We start from the raw sequence: 17,234 nt of genomic DNA on the forward strand, positions 1-17,234 counted from the left end.
TTCATTAATAGATTGCTTTTTATTTTGTTTTTTCCTTAGAGGTGATACATTTAAGGAAACTGAATGCATAATCTATTTCTGAGAGGAAAATATAATCTCAAATGTACCTAGACTGCTGCTAACTGAACTCTTAAATTTACCAAGTCATGCGTTTAAAAGTATGCTTTTCCTCACAGTATTCAAAGGTGTCTTAGAACCATCATTCCTCTGATAATTAAAAATAAGCCAGATATTGTAGGCATTCCTCTAAGCCAGCACTCTAGGATATTGCTTTTAAATTGTATTAAAAGCTTCCAGTCCTTTGGAAAAATTACATGACAGCTTTTACTTGTGGAATGCAAATACAATTGTTCTGCAGGATTGTTACTGTATTTATGTTCACTTATTAAAATGGTGAATTCTCTCTTTTCTGCAGGCACAGCTTGAAGATAGTAAGGAGTACTTTGGAGTGAACTGACAGTAAGCCTTGCAGTACCGTGGTGGCAATAACATGGCTGTCCTCTGGAGATGCTGAAGCTCTGCTGTTTTGAACTTCTTTCTTATACCTCCCAACTTGTGCACAAAGGACTTAACATTGATTGGGATTCATATGGTGTAAAACAGTCATGAGTATGGGGGTTCTTTCTCCCTTCACTTGACACCTGCATGTTTCCAGCAATCAATGATGAAGTCTGTACTGGGTCTGCTGACACTTGGGTCTGTTTTCAAGAGCTCTGAGTGACAGGTACTGTAAACATCCTACACTCTCAGCTGTGGAAACTAAGAAAGCTGGGAGAAGGCTGTTTACTCTCCCTGCCTTAGAAATCACCCAGAGGACAAGGACGGAATATTGTGAGGTCTGTGTTTATTGTATTTCTGACAACCTGTATTTCATATTTTACGTCATGGTGTCAGTAAACAAATAATAGCATTATATCATGTCATCAGTGTCTCATGTTCTGACCGAGGTCAGGAGGGCCTTACAGTATGCTTTTAGCTGCACTGCTGGCTTGAGGGAAACTTAAATAGTAGCAATAATACATTACAATACTTTCATCTTTAATCAGTAACTAAAGTGGAGTTGTCACGCTGTTTATTTATAGGTGGTGGTATATACAAGTTACAGCGTAGACATCCTCAGGTTGGCAAATCAGTAGTATATTTAATCAAATCATCCCTAAATGTTAGGTTCTTGTTTTCTAAGATTCACTCAGTTCTCATTTCCTACCCAATAGGGCTAGAAACAGAGGTCACAAGGCAGAAAAGGTTCTAGGGGACTTCAAATTTCAGTTTCTTTTCAAAGAAATTCAGAGGTGTCAACCCTGATTAACTCTATCTCTGAAGTAACTGAATTAAAGATACAGAGGTATTTACCTTTTATGTTTTCAGCTTAGTGTTCCCTGTCACTTGCCTCCCAGACTGTATTATTCTTTGTGCTTTGTCCTGGCAATCTTCCTCTTCCTCCTTATGTTTCTTTCATTCTATTTGCTGTAACCCAAGTAGAGCGTCTCATTTCAAATGTAAAATAAGCTGAAAAAAATATTTTTCCTTTAAAATCTGATGTCCTGCTGGCATGTCTAAATCCTCATGAAATGTACTTTTGCAGCTCTTCTAAAGCAGTGACTTTGGCAGAAAGAATATTGTTCCCTCTCTTTTCTTAGTTCTGGGAGGGGATACCTTTTGTGCTAAGAAACTTTTCCCAATACAGTTGAATTCAAAGATCACCTTCTAGCTTCTTTTGCAATACCATTCTTATGTCTTCCTGCTGGTTCAGCTTTTTAGCAAAGACATTTAAATGTAAAATCTTTGAAACAGGGGCTGTTCTAAGCATTTAAATAACAGAGTCTGGAAAGTGATGGGAGTGGGAAGAACATGGGAGAATGGTAAAAGATTGTGTAAGGATCAGTAGTAGTACTTCTACGAAATGGACAAAAAAGAATTCAAACTGTTAGGCAGAGCTAAAAGTCAGTTATTTGAAGCAATGATTACTTTTCAGTCTCTGGCTTGTCTTCCTTTTGGAAAAAGGAATTGGAGGGGAAGCCAGAGTCACAGGGGCTGTTAGTGCTGTAGCCAAGGAGTAAGTTGATGAGTAAAAAGCAGATTGAGGTCTGGTTGTGCGGTAACAAACACCAGTGCTTCAGGTTTGTGGAGCTGTAACTCACGTTTTGTGGTGTTAATTTCTAAGAAAATCAGAGTTAGCCTCCTGAAATGATTGTTTTAAGGAGACATTATTGTTTGACTAGTCTGAACAGCTAGAGGGTAGCATTTGCTAATACACATGGTTCCCTTGGCAGAGAGCTATTTGAGGGTGATGGAACACACAGTTATATCCTCCGCTGCATGACAATATTGATTGTACGCTATGTTGTCAAGGAAAGACAACCTCTGAAAGGATACAACACCCTGAATTGGTGGGCTGTGGGTTTTTTATATTATTCTTACCTAGATTTGATTAAGGTTTGGAATCGTTATTTTATGTGAATTGGAAAACTTCTCTATTGTGCATTTAATAGTGAAATTCCATCTTCAGTTTCATTATTGTAAGTTAGGACTGTTGGAGTCTTTCTTGTACATTCTTCTTTGGCCACAGTTTCCTGCCCTTTCACTTGTGCTGACATGAGCTAATTCAGTGGCTTGACGCTGCTGAAAACTAAATAAGCAAAACAGCTTTTATGTGGATCAGCTTACTCCACCACTGTGCTGTGGCCTAAAATGCTACTGAAAATGCTGATTCCTTCAGATATGGTCACTTTTCTGAAGAGCTAGAACAGAGTTTATTCTAAATAGATTATGAAATCCTAAACCAATAAAATGGTGAAATTACAGGATTTTTTATATTTTTGTATTTCATTTGATATTAAATTCTTCTGTTAATGCTGTTTGAGCACAGTTGCAAGCATGGTCCTAAAATAAATTCAGGTAAAATTGGATTAAAATTTCTCATTTTTTGAATGCCATTCATGCTTCTCTTTGAAAGATTTTTTTTATGAAGTCTAATAACTAAATTGTGTTGGTAATAGGGAGCAACCAGTAGTTTTGTAAATTGTAAAGGTATCCTCTGATGTATTTGCACCATACTGAGCACTGTATAAATTGCATTATTTCTAGATCACAGAGGGTTGTTCCTCCCCCCCCAGGTATCACTTGCCAAGCCAAAGGCAAATGTTATGTCCTTTTCTTTTGTTAATCTCAGGCTTCAAAGAGTTTAAGATTCTTTCCAGTCTATCAATTAAATATAGAGCTTTCCCATTGTGGAAAAAAAAAAAAAAACAACCAACAACAGGGCTGTTTCAAAAGCTCTTGCCAGTAATGAGCTTTGGATTGGGTCCATGAAGAGGTAATCTGAATAGCTACCACAGCAAGTCATCTGTGGGAAATTGCTGATTGTAGGCATGGGTGGTTTTTTTATTTATTTTTGAAGGGCAGTTCTGCCAAGATGCAAAAGTGTCTTGCTCCAAGTATGTTTTGGCACCACCTGGGACACTATCATTCTTGCATGTTAGGACCAACATGTGGCATTGATTATGTTTTAATTTTTGAATGAGGAAGAAGAGGATAGGTCTTATTAAAAATAAGGAAACCTGGTAAACTTAAGTGTAGGTATTAGAATTTTCTTCCTCTAAATGCTTAACACAGATATGAAGCAGTATTTTTTTCCTCCCCCCTGCTACATTTTTGATTACATAGTCCCTCTAGGTAATTGCCTAACATCCAGTTTTGGTAATGCAGTGAGCAACTGTGGGAAGAATGTGTGGGAGTCCTTGGGCAGAGCTGTTGCTTGTTTGGAGGCTGCAACTAGACCTTGAGGTTTACAAGTGAAATATTAGAAAAACATAGTATTAAAAGTTTCAAAGAGCTGCTAACAAGGGAAGGGAGAGGTGAAGGGGAAAGAGAAGTGACTTGTCCTCCAAAGGGGGGAAAAAAAATACCGCTGATTTTAAATGCAAACACATAAATGCAAATACAGTGGAAGAGAGCAGCAATTGTCCTTGATGCTTATGCAATAAAGAAGAGTTCTTTTTTTATGCAGTAAATCTCACTGTCACTGATTTTAATTGAGTGCTGGAGAATTTAAAGGTCTATGACAAGCTGTTCTGCTTTGAAGACCTGTACCTAAATTGAAGAAGCAAAAAAGAGTTTGGTCTGAATGAAAGAGAAGAAAACATGTTATATGGACTTCAGTCATAACTGCCCCTGAAATGAGAGGGAGGATTCTAGATTTGAATTTTCTCTGCTATGATTGAGATAAACACATAAAAGCAACTGTCCTTCAAACAGGTGTGAAGCATCTGCAATGCAAATGTACATTCATATACAAATATTATTTTTAAAAGCTTAAAAACACATTAACTTAAAATCTGAACTAACGCTTCTTTGTTTGATTCAGGTTTTCTTCAAAATCAGGTTCTATTGTTTAAAAAAAACTTTTTTTTTGTAAACTAATTCTCTTAAAAAGTACATTTGATTAAATAGAATGCAAAAGCTGAACCTTCTTTTGTTCTTGTGTGAAACTTCTGGTCCTTGTCAGCTCTGGGCTCCATCCCAGACCTACTTAGCTACAGTTAGGCTTTTGTCTCCTTATTTTTGACCTTTGGTTTTAAGGATGTTAATGTGAATTAGATGGAAATAAGCTTTTGTAGCAACCTGTCATGGTTTAACGCTGGCTGGCAACTAAGCACCACACACAGCCACTTGCTTGCTCCCCCGTGGTGGGATGGGGGAGAAAATTAGAAAAGTGAGACAAAATTGTGGGTTGAAATAAACAGTTTAATAGGTAAAGTAAAAGCCACGTGTACAAGCAAAGCAAAACAAGGAACTCGTTTACCATTTTCCATCGGCAGGCAGGTGTTCAGCCATCTCCAGGAAAGCAGGGCTCCATCAGGTGTAATGGTCACAAATGGAAAGACAAAGGACATCACTCCAAATGTTCCTCCTTCCCCCAGCTTTATATGCTGAGCATGACATTCTATGGTATGGAATATCCATTTGACTAGTTCAGGTCAGCTGTCTTGGCTGTGCTCCCCCCACAGCTGCCTGTGCACCTGCTCACTGGCAGAGCATGGGAAACTGGAAAAGTCCTTGATTTAGAGCAAGCACTACTTAGCAACAACTAAAACATCAGTGTGTTATCAACATTGTTTTCATACTAAATCCAAAACATAGCACTGCACCAGCTACCAAGAAGAAAATCAACTCTATCCCAGCTGGAAGCAGGACACAACCATTTTATACAATAAGCAAACTTCAACTAAGCATTGCAGCCTATAACTACAGAGCACCTCAGAAGAGAAGCTGAGGGCTTGCTTATTTTAATTAGTGTAATGTGATCACTAAATTACACCTTATTTAACTCTCCAAAAAGGAGAGTAGAGTGAGGCTGGCTTGTGTAAGCCTTACATTTGCAACACTGACTCCACTCCAAAAGAGGATTCGGTTTTGTTCGTGCTACAGTTAATAGGGGATTTTTGTTGCTGCCTTGGTCCTGCTATTAAGCTGTTAAAAAAATACCACAGAAAGACGGGCTGTAATCCTAGCTTTGGACAGACTCTCTGTGCTTCATTTTCTCCTTCGTGAAAGATGACACTTCCTTTGTAAACACAGAACCCCGTGTTGTTTAGGTGTGTCTCTCTTTGCAGTGAAGCATGTTTCTCAAAATCATACCATCACAAGCTAGTTTGTCTCATTGTGTTCCAGCCTTTCACTATGATTTAGATAGATTACACTGCTTGCTTGCGCTGCTGGGGAAGCAGAAAGGATGTGCTTATTACAAGACCTAGTGCAGGGTTATCGTAAAGGCTGCTAAGAGCTCCTTCTCGTGCTTTTGTTGTGATGCCATCCTCCCACGGGTGCCAAGTGGGCATACAGCACCTCTGCTAATGGTGGTTTCAGGTGTGCACTTACAGGGAGCCCACAGTTTGTACAGGCATACCCAGGCAGCTGGGGTATTGAGAGCTGCCCAGCTGTGGCAGCACGGAAATCGGCTCCAAGCCAGTCTCACCCCCTTTCTGAGCTGCTGGGTATATTCTTAGGCTATGGGAGGGTCCAGCTGACTGTTTCATTACTTGAGTTCAGGAGAAATACAATGACCGTTGCCATCAACTAAGGACTTCTGGGCTTTGCATCATTTGAAAGCTGCCTTTCTCCAGTTGTTTCTGCATAGCCTAAAGCACTTGCTGGCTCAGGTGTTCTAAAAAACTGCTGCTAAAATAACTCAGCCGTGGTGGGCAAGGGATAGGTTAATGTTGACAAATGAAATGGTTCCAGGATCTCTAAAATTAATGTTCTGTTTCTTGGCTAGAAATAGATGGCCCTGTATAGCTATGAACTTTGTAAGTAGTTGAACTTTGTGCAACTTGCTTAGCTTAGAAACAGTTTTGGTAAGGATGTTGAGTTGGCACTAGATTATGCTTTAGTTCACAAAGTACAGATGAAATATGTACAGTGGTAGATTTTTTTTCTTAGCAGTAGCCGTACTCACTGCATAGATATTAATGGAACTGCTAATTAAGATACTGCAGCCTGACTGTGTGATTTAATGTGAGGTGTTTAAAAGCCATGTAGATGTGGCACTTAGGGATATGGTTTAGTGGTAGACTTCGCGGTGTTACATTTACGGTTGTACTCGATGATCTTAGAAGTCTTTTCCAACCTAAACGATTCATTAATTCTATTATTCTAATTGATGAAATGCTACAATATGCTTTGTGCTGCCTGCATGGAAGAGCAGATCAAATCTAAATTGAAATAGATCATGTTTTATTGCCTTGGGGTAATTGTGCGCAGCATACAGCCTTTGAAATTAGAAGTGACAAAACCAGTTGTCTCTGTTGCCACTCAGATTAGGTGTGTGTCATAACATATAGGTTTGCAAAAACAGGAGTGACCAAACTTGTCTACTTCTCGCTGAAAAGTCCTGACACTCATGAAAAGTTCCACAGCCACTCATATTCATGGCTAGAAGTCTGTCACGTTGACTTATGGGGACCCTGGGCCTTCTGATCACCATTGCAGTGCCACCCTTCTGACCCCAGGGAAGGGCTCTCCTGTGGATATTTATCACCTACTTTCCCTGTCGGAAGTGAAAAGTATCAGCTGCCTTTTTTGGTCAGCCTTGCTGAAGTTTGCATGCTCTAAAAGTTTCAGCAACTACCCAGACTGAGGGGTGCTTGGTGATACTACACCTTGGGAGACCAGCTCTATGCTAACTAAGATCTATTTTCTGATACTTCCAGTGGCAAATTTTATTCTGACAGTATGTGTTCACCTGTACTTAATGTTTTTCTTCTCTGCAGAGAAGTGTGTGTGTCAGCCCAAATGCTCCTCAGTGGGGCTTGGCTGCTCTTTAGCTCAGAGATTTGGTTGGAGCTGTGTGAGCTCACCACATATGGCTTGGTTAGGCTAAGAAAGGAGCCGGACTGAAACTTGGAGGACAAAAGAGGTTGAATGGAAAATAGCTGGTAAGATTTTTCTATGAACTGCTGAGCTCGTCCAAGTGGGGGAGGAAAAGGATTGAAAATGAAGAATAGTAAAGACAAATTGATGTCTGAACTGTCAGTTCAGAAAACTCCAGAGACAAACTGAATGGAAATTTTTCCCCTGAAGTCCCCATGGAATTGTTAAAGACAAATCTAAATGGAGAACAGTACAGATTTACGTCTTTGTCTACAGGAACAGAATAATTATTGGCAACCAGAAAAGAAACTCTCGTTTCTTGGCAGGAAAAGAAAGAGATTTGGTTTAAAGATTTGAAATGAGTTGATTTAAGGTCTTTCAGGGAAAAATACAAGGTTTTTATGTTTACAATAGAAAAAATTTGTGGAAATGCAGAGGTGGGAAATGAAAAGTATTGGTTAGGGCTTGAAAATACGGATGCCTCTAATTTGTTTCTTCGAGTATATTTGTGGGATGGAATGATGTCTGAACATCTGCCAAATGCATTGTTTACAGCAAGTAAGGTGATTACCTATAAAGGAATATAGAAGTACCTGCTTCAGATTGTGGTCTGTCACTTAATTTTAAAAGAAGGCTTACCCTGAGTATTTTAACAAAAATGTGATTTCTATTTCACATTTTAATATGAAAGGAAAGGAAAGGTAAGGTAGTTCATTCTGTCATCATCTCCCAGCCTGAGCAGTCTGAAGAATACATATGGATTTTAGCTGAATAAAAGTTCACAATGAGTTCTTAATTGCTGTTGGAGGTGTTGTTTGGGAGTTTCTGGGTTTTTTAGTAGATCATGCTGTTCTTTTGATCTATTTGATGTTGCTGGAACTGTCTGAGGCAGCATTAAGCTGGTTTTACTCCCTTTCCTTGTTCTTTCTCTAATCTGTATTTGTATGTAGTAAAGGAGGGAGAAGTAAGTATTTTGCTTTGGTCCATTTGGGTTAAGATTCCTGTGCTGTGCAAAGATTTTTGGTGAGGCCTTCACAGGCTTTTTCATATTGCTGGTTTTGTACCATCCATTAGTTCTGTAGGGATGTGAGAGAGTGAGTCACGGACTGTGTGCTCTGAGGCTTGTACAGTGCAAGATCCTAGAAGAGCAGGGGCAGCAGCCTGGGCCTCTGTGCCCTTGGAGACATCCCCTCCAACTTCCCTGCTGAACTTCAAAGAAACTTCACAGGTCTGTCGACTTTAATTTCTCTTCAGATTAACCTGAAAGGGGGAGAAATGCATATGGGTGTCACCAGTAGGGCTTGTTCACATGACTTAGCAATCGAAGGGTTTTTTTAATGTCTGCTCTTCTGAAGATAATTTGACCAAAGACACCAAAAGATATGGGTAGGGGGAGAAAGCTTCACTTTTTTCAAGCAGGAACATTGGCATTTTTGTTACCTGGCTCTGGGGATTTGCCTATACATGGACTTGTTCTGAACAGATCTCCCTGATGCCTCTGTGAATAGAACAGGAGCTTCCAGAAATAATTTGGGTTTTGAATCACGCATTGCATTTGAAATGCACACTGTGCTTTAATAGTAACAGGCAGGTTTTGGGCATAGACAAGTTTTTGACAATTCATTGAAAACAAAACCTTTTTGTTTTCCGTATTTCCACAATTCTCTGCTTCGAAAAAATTTCTGAGAAATGTGCTTGGATCCAGCGTGTGGTTTGTGTGTGAACAGTGAGGGCAAACCTGCAACAGAGGCACTGTGACTCAAGTGCGATGTGGGAGACTGAAACACACACCTCTTTTCTACCCAATTAAAAAATGAAAGCAAGTATTGAAGTCTTGACAACACTTGCAAAACCAAAAAAGCACCCTAGCCTGCATATGTCCCCCGCAACTTCCCATGTTCTCATATTCTGACCAACTTTACTCCACTGTTTGTTTATGGAAAACATGGAATATACTCTGAAGACCTTGACATGCAGCCTACTTGAGAGTATATTTTCCAAATTAAGTCATTTTAATTTCTCGTTTCTTAAATTCAGAAGCATCCATTTACACTTGGGATATAATTTTATTGTGGAGAAAGGAGGTGGAGGAAAGAGACAGTCAATTGAGAACTGATTGTGCACACAGAAGAAAGTAGAGAAGCATTTTTCAAAGGGCCAAATGGTCTGACTTAATCTTTGTTGATGCTGACAGTCCTGTGGACATCAACATTCAGCAAATGGGGCTGTACCCTTCTGAGATTGTGCCTTGCCTTTTACCATACCTCCTGCTCAGCATCGCTCCCGCTCACCTGTCTGCTCCGTGGAACTTGCCTGATCCCCCTACTGGGGATTGAGGACCTACTCTCACCTGATCTGTCTCCCACATTTTGCGTTTCATAGCTAAGAAACTGAGAGAAATTGGGCTGAGAAGAGGGAGCTGCCCATGAAGGTTCAAGAGGGGCTGAAGTTAGTATGATTGCCAGCAGAAAGAGACCTAGAAACAGGGCTGCAGAAAGGCTTAGCAGAAGCGACCTGAGGATGTCTTGAGTAGAGAGAAGTCTTGGGAAACAAAGAGAAGAGCAAACCTGGGGAAGGACAGAGCTTGGTACTTGATACAGAGCCTCAGCACTGATTTTACAGGAGAGGAGATGGCATGGAATCCTGCACAAGAGGGCATAAAACGCAAAAGGTGGGCAATGTGTGTGTATAACATAAAAAAGCAGCAAAATAAGACCACTCTGCCTGTGCAGGCTTGCGAGGGAGAAACTGGCAATACTGTACCAGGAGAGCACATTGAACCTTTTCTTGAGGGGGAGACTTGATAGACCTTTAGCCTGAAACAGGCTTGTGTCCAGCTGATGCAGGGAGGACTTGTAATTGTTTGGAAAAGACCATCTATACTGTTGCAAGCCCTATTACGTGAGCTTCTCCTTTAATGAAGGAAGGACTGGTCCTCCCACACCAGTCCAGTGATAACCAGCTGTTGCTCAGCCTTGAAAGGGCAAGGTCATCTACTAAGAGCCTGGTCTGTGGTGTCATGTCCCCCTGGAAGGGGAAGGCTTTTGCTCCAGTCACCTGTAGCCCAAGCCTCTGCACCATCAAAGGAAGATGATGGGGGCAGCAGGGAATACAGCCTGATCCTGTTAGGCTGTATTGAGAGAGAGAGTTAATTCACGACAAAATTATATTCTTCAGCAGCCTGAACAAAAAGCAACGTATAAAGCAGCCAAAGATTTAAATTTATGTTACCCAAACCACCTGCACCAAATCAAGCTACTCTGAGAGCTTGTCTCCTATCAACAAGTGATTTTGGAATGTTGGAATGCCTCCTTTAAATGTTGTCCTCGTCCGAAGCAGCGTTTTGGAGGCAGCTCTGCCATGTCTGTAAGTTGCAAGAAGCACTGCGGTACAAAATGGGAGCTGCCCGTTCTCTGCCGGTCCCTGGGGTGGCTGTGCAAGGGGAGCAGATGCAGGGCTGCGAGAACGGAGTAGAAAATAAGTTTGATAATTGGGATTTATGTTTGGGCACTTTTTTGTCGCTGAAGGCTGTGAGGCTGATGGGGGTGGGCGGTGGGGGGGGTGTTGCTGCCCCTGCTGCCTCTGAAACGTTAAGAAAAAGTAATAAATCATGTCATCAGCATTGCTGCTGGTTTGGCACAACACAAATTTGCTGTTCTTCTCAGCACTGTTTTCCGTCCAGCCAAAAAAACAACCGAAGAATTGTTTTTTTTCCGGCAGAATTAAAAGAAATAAAATAATTTCCTCAGCCGTCCGTGGGGCCCGCTGGCCGGAGCCATGCTGGGTGGGGGTGGCTGGGCCGGGCAGCCTCCCCTGCTGCGGCCGGCCTGGCTGTGCCGGGGCCGCGGCCTCCGCCTCAGGTACGTGGGGTGACTGTCTCACACTGCCTCGAGGAGAAACTGGGAATAATTTGAGGCAATGAAGTAGTAATAAAGGTCGGATCTTAATGACTGAGGACATAGCCTAGCTTACTAACTCCTGTTTTCTGTTGCAGGACAGGGAATGTGATTTTTCTGCTTTAACTCCAGGTGAATGCTGTACTCTGCTTTGTCTCCCTGCTCATTTAGGATTTAGGCAACAGGTAGTTAAGACAGTCTGAAATATTTTTGCAGCTAGCTAGTCCATGAGTTCTAGCAGTTCAGGCCTATTTTTGAAGGGTTTTGAGGCAGAGATGTTGACAACAGCTTGCAGAAAGGACAGCAGGACTTTTGTAAAGTTCTCTTTAATGTGCCAGCATCTGGGTACCTCAGTCTCACTGCTAACCAGTCTGTAGGTTTCAGAAACTTTTTTTTTTGCTTGCTTGTCATGTCCCCTGTTTCTGGAGGTGGAGAGAAGTAAGACCTTCAAGCCTATCAGAAGCATAAAACTCTTTGTTTGCATTTTCAGATGAAGCTCCAGCTCCAAGCTGCACAGTTGACAGAGACCAGCTATGATTGCATCTTACATCTTGCTGGCTCTTTTCAATATACGTTTGTCACCCCTGAGTACTATCTTCTCTGTCCTGCTATATTCTGGAACAAATCTTTGAGGAAGGACAGCAAAGGACAAGATGGTAACATTATACCATCTGAGATGGCTTTTTAAGGATGGTGTGCAAGTCCAAATCATTCCTTTGGTGCAGGAAAGGGAAATGTTAAGATCAAGAACAGCGAGGTTTGTTAATTTCCATTACAAGAAAGCCCAGTGTACTGGCTTGTCTGTCACTGCAGTTATTTCATTCTTCTGCCCAGGCTTTCTCTCTGCATCTGACTGAGTTGAGCAACATCGCTGTGTTTGATTTCTCTCTGCAACACAGGGGTGTTCACTGGACAGATGTTACACTATTCAAGGTCTAATCATCTTTATGACCTGAAGGGGGAGGTGGGGTGGGAAGTGTAATTCTGAGTGTGTGCCTGACATCTGCTGACACACAACTTCGGCTGCAACCAGTGGGAAAGCATGCTTGACTTAGGCTTAGCACCCTGGTCATACTGCATCCTACAGCACAAATACCGATATTTAAATTTTTTTAAAAATTGAAACTTGTAATTGTGCAAAGCTGTTAGTTTGACTTTTATCAATTGCTCTTTGAGTAGCTCTAAGCTTTTGCTCTGGATAAATAATCACACATTTCTGGTAAGTGCTGCACTTTAAGCCTTCACACCTGAGTATGGTCATATTGAGGAAGTGACCAGCTCTGATGACAAAATCTGTGAGGTTGAGATACTTGCAAGTAACGTGGTGGTTAGAAAGTCAGAAGATTAACCTTGTGCTATGTTAAGGCAACTGTAGGACCAATAAAATGAGCATTCACAGTTCAAGAAAATCTGGAATTTTAAGATGCCTACTGTGTCAACCCAGGCATGACTTGGCAGTAATTGCTGTAGGGTATCTAAATTAAGCAATTAAGTTTCTATTGTGGCAACTGTTAGGAAAGACTGCAGTGCGCATCAATTCCTCCAGGACGCAAATGCACTTTTCCTTTCAAGCAGGAGTTGTGGGCATTCACATCCTTGCAGGCAAATTACTGAGGCCCTAAATCAGCAAAACACTTTTAAGCATATCCTTAAGCACTTTGTTGTTGATGAAGGGGAGACATAAGCTTTTAATTATCTGTGCTGAACAGAAAGCTGGGAGGCTCCTTGAATATCTTTTAGAACACTTAAATGCTAGCTGTGCCCTGAAATGCAGAACCCAAGAAACTGCTGCCTTACCCTCTAGCTGTACTTGCTTTCTGTGAATATGCTTACTAACCTTCAAGTAGATAGTGCCTTACATCTGATTCTTTGTGGGAATTTTGCCTGTCCCAAGTGCTTATCCGTTTAGAAGAACAGGCATAATGCTGTACTCAGCTTTAACTGGAGCACTTTTGATAGCTGTCCATCTTATCCAAATACTGCTGAGAGTGGGATTATTAAATAATCTGAAAGACAAATGGAGGATGAAGCCAGGAGGGGAACAGATTTTGGTTTTTATATGTTCACATCTGTATCATAACCAGACGCTGGCAGATACTTCAGCCCTACCAGTGCAGCCAGCACTTTGGAGTTCTCTGCAGGAGGCAGAAAAAGGAGGAAAAGACACCCCCTCATACCCTCCCCAAAGCAGCAGGCAATCGCAGCTGTTCTCAAGGAGAAGGTTTGTGTCAGCAGATCTTACGCAGCTATGCTCAGAAAAGTTTGTGTCAGCAGCCATAAAAGCTGGCCTGTCAGCATTTCTGTTTTATTCCATACACAAAATGCATATTTCTGAACAATTATGCCAAAGGCAGGGAATATTTCTTGATAACGCAACTTGGAAGTAGCATCTTCCTGCGGGAGCAATTCACATCACATGCTGCAGAAATCTGTGTGGGTTTAGATGCAAATTCTTGTTGCTGGTACTCACTGTAAGGCTGTGTTGGGAGACAAGTCATTTGGTGTTACATGTTGGCCAAGGTATTCTTGGCCTGATCCACAGTCCATGGAAATTAGTGAATTTCTGGTGATTCTAACCAGCTTCCAAGCATGCCCCCAAAAAGCATATTCGTTATGAAGGAAGCTTGGTGGTGATTAGATTTTTGGCTTCCAGAGTCTTCAGAGAATATGTAAAATGCACACTGATTTCAGTGTGCAGTTGGGATCTAGCTGTTATAAGAGGCAGGACAGAGAGCTGGGATGAATTTTTAATGCAAACTGGTTTACTGCTTTAATATATGTTTACTGTTGTATCTCAACCCCCATTTAACTGTGTTTTAGCTGTTTCCATTAAGAAAGATGTTTTTATTCCTCCATTGTCAGAGGTCACAGTTCAGAACAAATATTTTACTAAGTAACTGTGGTAGAGAAACGGAATTGGGTTTAAATTTCACTTTTTATTGAAAAGGCCCTGATGTTCTGTCCTGTGAGCAGGCAACAACTTGCTGCACTGACCTCATCTCTGCTTACTGGCAAGCACAAGCTATTTAAGAAACAAACAAAAATACCAAGCAAAAAGCCATACTAGAGTAGTTAAGCAGGAGAAGAAGAGCATAAAATCCCCAGACACTCATGGTGGATTTGGTCTCTGCCCATGCACAGAAGCTTGGCTAATTAATTGCATGAGGCTCCAAGTCTGATTTCTGAAAGCAGTACAGACCTCCAGACATGGGGACTCTGGTGATCTAAATCAACATGAAAATTGCTGTGATGCTGAGATTCACCTTGCCTACTTGTCAGTTGTTACTAGTTTGCTGCTGGAGGTTACTACTGCCAGTCACTCGGCCAGCACAGCAGATTTTATAAGGCACCCTCTACTTTTAAGCAGCCTTCAGTGGTATTTACGATAGATCTGAATGCTTGTGCAAGGCAGTGAAGGGAATGCAAGAATAATGGGTGCTCGGGAGTGTGCTGCCAGGCCACTGGTGCCAGGTGCTAACCTCCAGCCAGGGTGAGGCCAGTGTCACCATAACAACTTTTTCAAAAAATAATATCCCAAACACTACCAACAGCAGCAACAAAATGTGTGCCAGTTGCTCTGCAGCAGGCATCTGACCACAGCTGAAGCCAGACTTAAGGGAAGACCTAAAGTCTACCTAAGAGCTAACATAACGTTTTAACAAAATTGTGCCAAAAGGTGCAAGTTAGAGGCAATGTTTTCATGGAGTTGCAGTTTCTCTTTTCCATTCTCTTTTTCAACCTGAAATCAGGAGACTCTCAGAAAAGAGAGGAAAAAGTCAAACAATTATGTATACAGGATTTTCTTGTTTTTCCATGGACATTCTAGTAATCTGATATTCAGTCAAAACAAAGACATGAATTTTATCCATGTCAGAAACAGTCTGTCCTACTGTAAAGCCTGGTGACTATTGTCTAGATTAATGTATTTTTGCTTTTTTAAAAATATATGTATAGGTTTTATTTCTTTCGAACAAACATGAACTATTTTTCCTTTCATGAGTCTGAGAATTTTTCCATTCATTTCAATAGGAACTGTACATGACCTCTCACTTTGTCTTTTACAGGGCAGCATTGATCTCTTCATGTGGTTTTTGGAGGGAGGTATATGGATGTTACAGATTTATCTAACCAAAGAAGCCAAGCCTTTGTGCTTGTAGTTCATTGCATGACATCTTTTTATTCATAAATGCAGTAGAGGGGGCACTATACTTGTGGCAGTTGTGTTGGGGAAGGGAATTACATTGCTTTTTCTGAGGTTAATAACAGAACAACAGATTTTGCTGTGTTGTTTTTAGGAGAGAATGACCGAATTATTGATTTTTAGCCATATATGCAGGTACAATTCTGTTCATCTCACAAAATGAAAACAAATGCCGTGAGAACTAACTGCAGATGTTTCTGTATAAGCTAAAGCATAATTCTTTAGGATATCATGCCATCTTGAATACCCATAACCTAGGGGCTGAGTTGATAGTCATGTTCAGTGTTTATCTGTTTTCTCAAAGCCTCCTACAGAAGTACCTTAACACCCATGATGTGCAGGATACCATATACCTCCTCTCATGTAGGTTCAGACTCCTGCACTGCCCAAGTATGTTGGTAGGTACCACAGTGTTTTCCTTACCTTCCTCATCCGTCTGCACACCTTCCTGCAAGTTATCTAGAAGCTAAGGTGTTGTCTCCATTGGTTAGTGGTATCCATGAAGTGAGTGAAAGTGGAGGAGAGCAGCTCCTGAGAGTTTGTAATTCTGTAATCTTTCAACAATTCAAACAATTCTAGTGACTCATGAAAAGATAAGCGCCAAGTGTTTCTCTTTGACTTTGGGAATCAGATGGCAAAACCCAACAAATTAGGCCTGAAAGGGCCAAAGAACCCTTCTGGTTGCCTAAGAGGGAGGAAAGGAAAGAGATCAGTTGATTCACTTGAAAAGCAGTCAGTTTCCTCTTTGTCCAGCCAACCTTAGTGTCTTCAAAAACACCTTTGCCTGACACAGAGCTTAAATTGGTATTTTTTTTCCAGCTTTAATGCTTTACACTGTTACAGCTAATCCCAATGGAAATATTTCTCTTCCTTTCACTGTTTTTTTCTGTGAATATTTATATAGTTATCTAGCTGTTTCCTTTAGTTCTTCTCCCTTTAGGGCAAATAAATTTAGCTGTTATCTTACTTTCAAAATTTTATTTTTCAATAATAAAGCAGTGTTAAATGTAGTTGAAAGCAGAAATGTAATGCATACAAGATTTCACAATCATTTAGGCTTTTGGAGACAACAGCGTCCATCTTGCTGAGACCAATAATCCAATATTATTAATCAGTCCCTTGTCGGAAGTTTTTTAACATTTGAAATAATAACTGGCTTTTAAAAATAATTTACTGCATGTTACTGGCATGTAAAAGCCTATTGTCAGACTTTACATAAATGTTCCATCCTGTTTTAATCCCAATTACAATGAGAACTTGAATGTTTAATTTTTAAACACTGAATTAATTTTTCCTTTTGCTTGTTAAAACACTGTGAAATACCTTGGAAACTCTTGTGATATCTGACATGGGACTTCATGGTGCCTGATGGAAAGCACTGCATGTTTTCCTTACATCCTGCTCTGGCAATGTTAATGCTATTCATTCGTTAGCAAGTGGGACTGGGAAGAAGTTCAGGTTTATCTGTCTTTTCCTGGGGGAACCGGAAGATCCAGGAGATTATGGGATTCGGAGATTCTTAACTTCTGCAGCATTTGTTTGAATTGCTAGTAACTGAAAAGCTTAAGATACTAAATATATTTGCAGAGCCTCTTAATTACGATTTGTATACCAAATGGTATCCTGCAGTAAGCTTTTTAGTAGGCACTCTCTCCTGGAAAAGTCATGTGTAAGTTAACAAAGATGTAAAGACTAGAATTTGACAGAAATTAGCTCTTCGCTCAATTATACATCACTGCCTATTTGATTTGTTAACTATAATTTTT

The 17,234-nt window shown here is 40.7% G+C and overlaps 1 long non-coding RNA gene across 1 annotated transcript in view; it reads left to right on the forward strand.

The window, feature by feature from the left end:
• The window catches only part of LOC114014272 (uncharacterized), a 43,162-nt gene extending 35,886 nt beyond the window's left edge, over positions 1 to 7,276 (forward strand). The window contains exon 4 of the long non-coding RNA XR_008732801.1: positions 416 to 7,276. This is a non-coding gene — a long non-coding RNA (uncharacterized LOC114014272). The remainder of the gene's footprint in view (positions 1 to 415) is intronic.
• The last annotated feature ends 9,958 nt before the right edge of the window (positions 7,277 to 17,234 follow it).

The sequence above is a fragment of the Falco cherrug genome, chromosome 6 (genome assembly GCF_023634085.1).
Source record: "Falco cherrug isolate bFalChe1 chromosome 6, bFalChe1.pri, whole genome shotgun sequence".
Lineage (NCBI taxonomy): Eukaryota > Metazoa > Chordata > Aves > Falconiformes > Falconidae > Falco > Falco cherrug.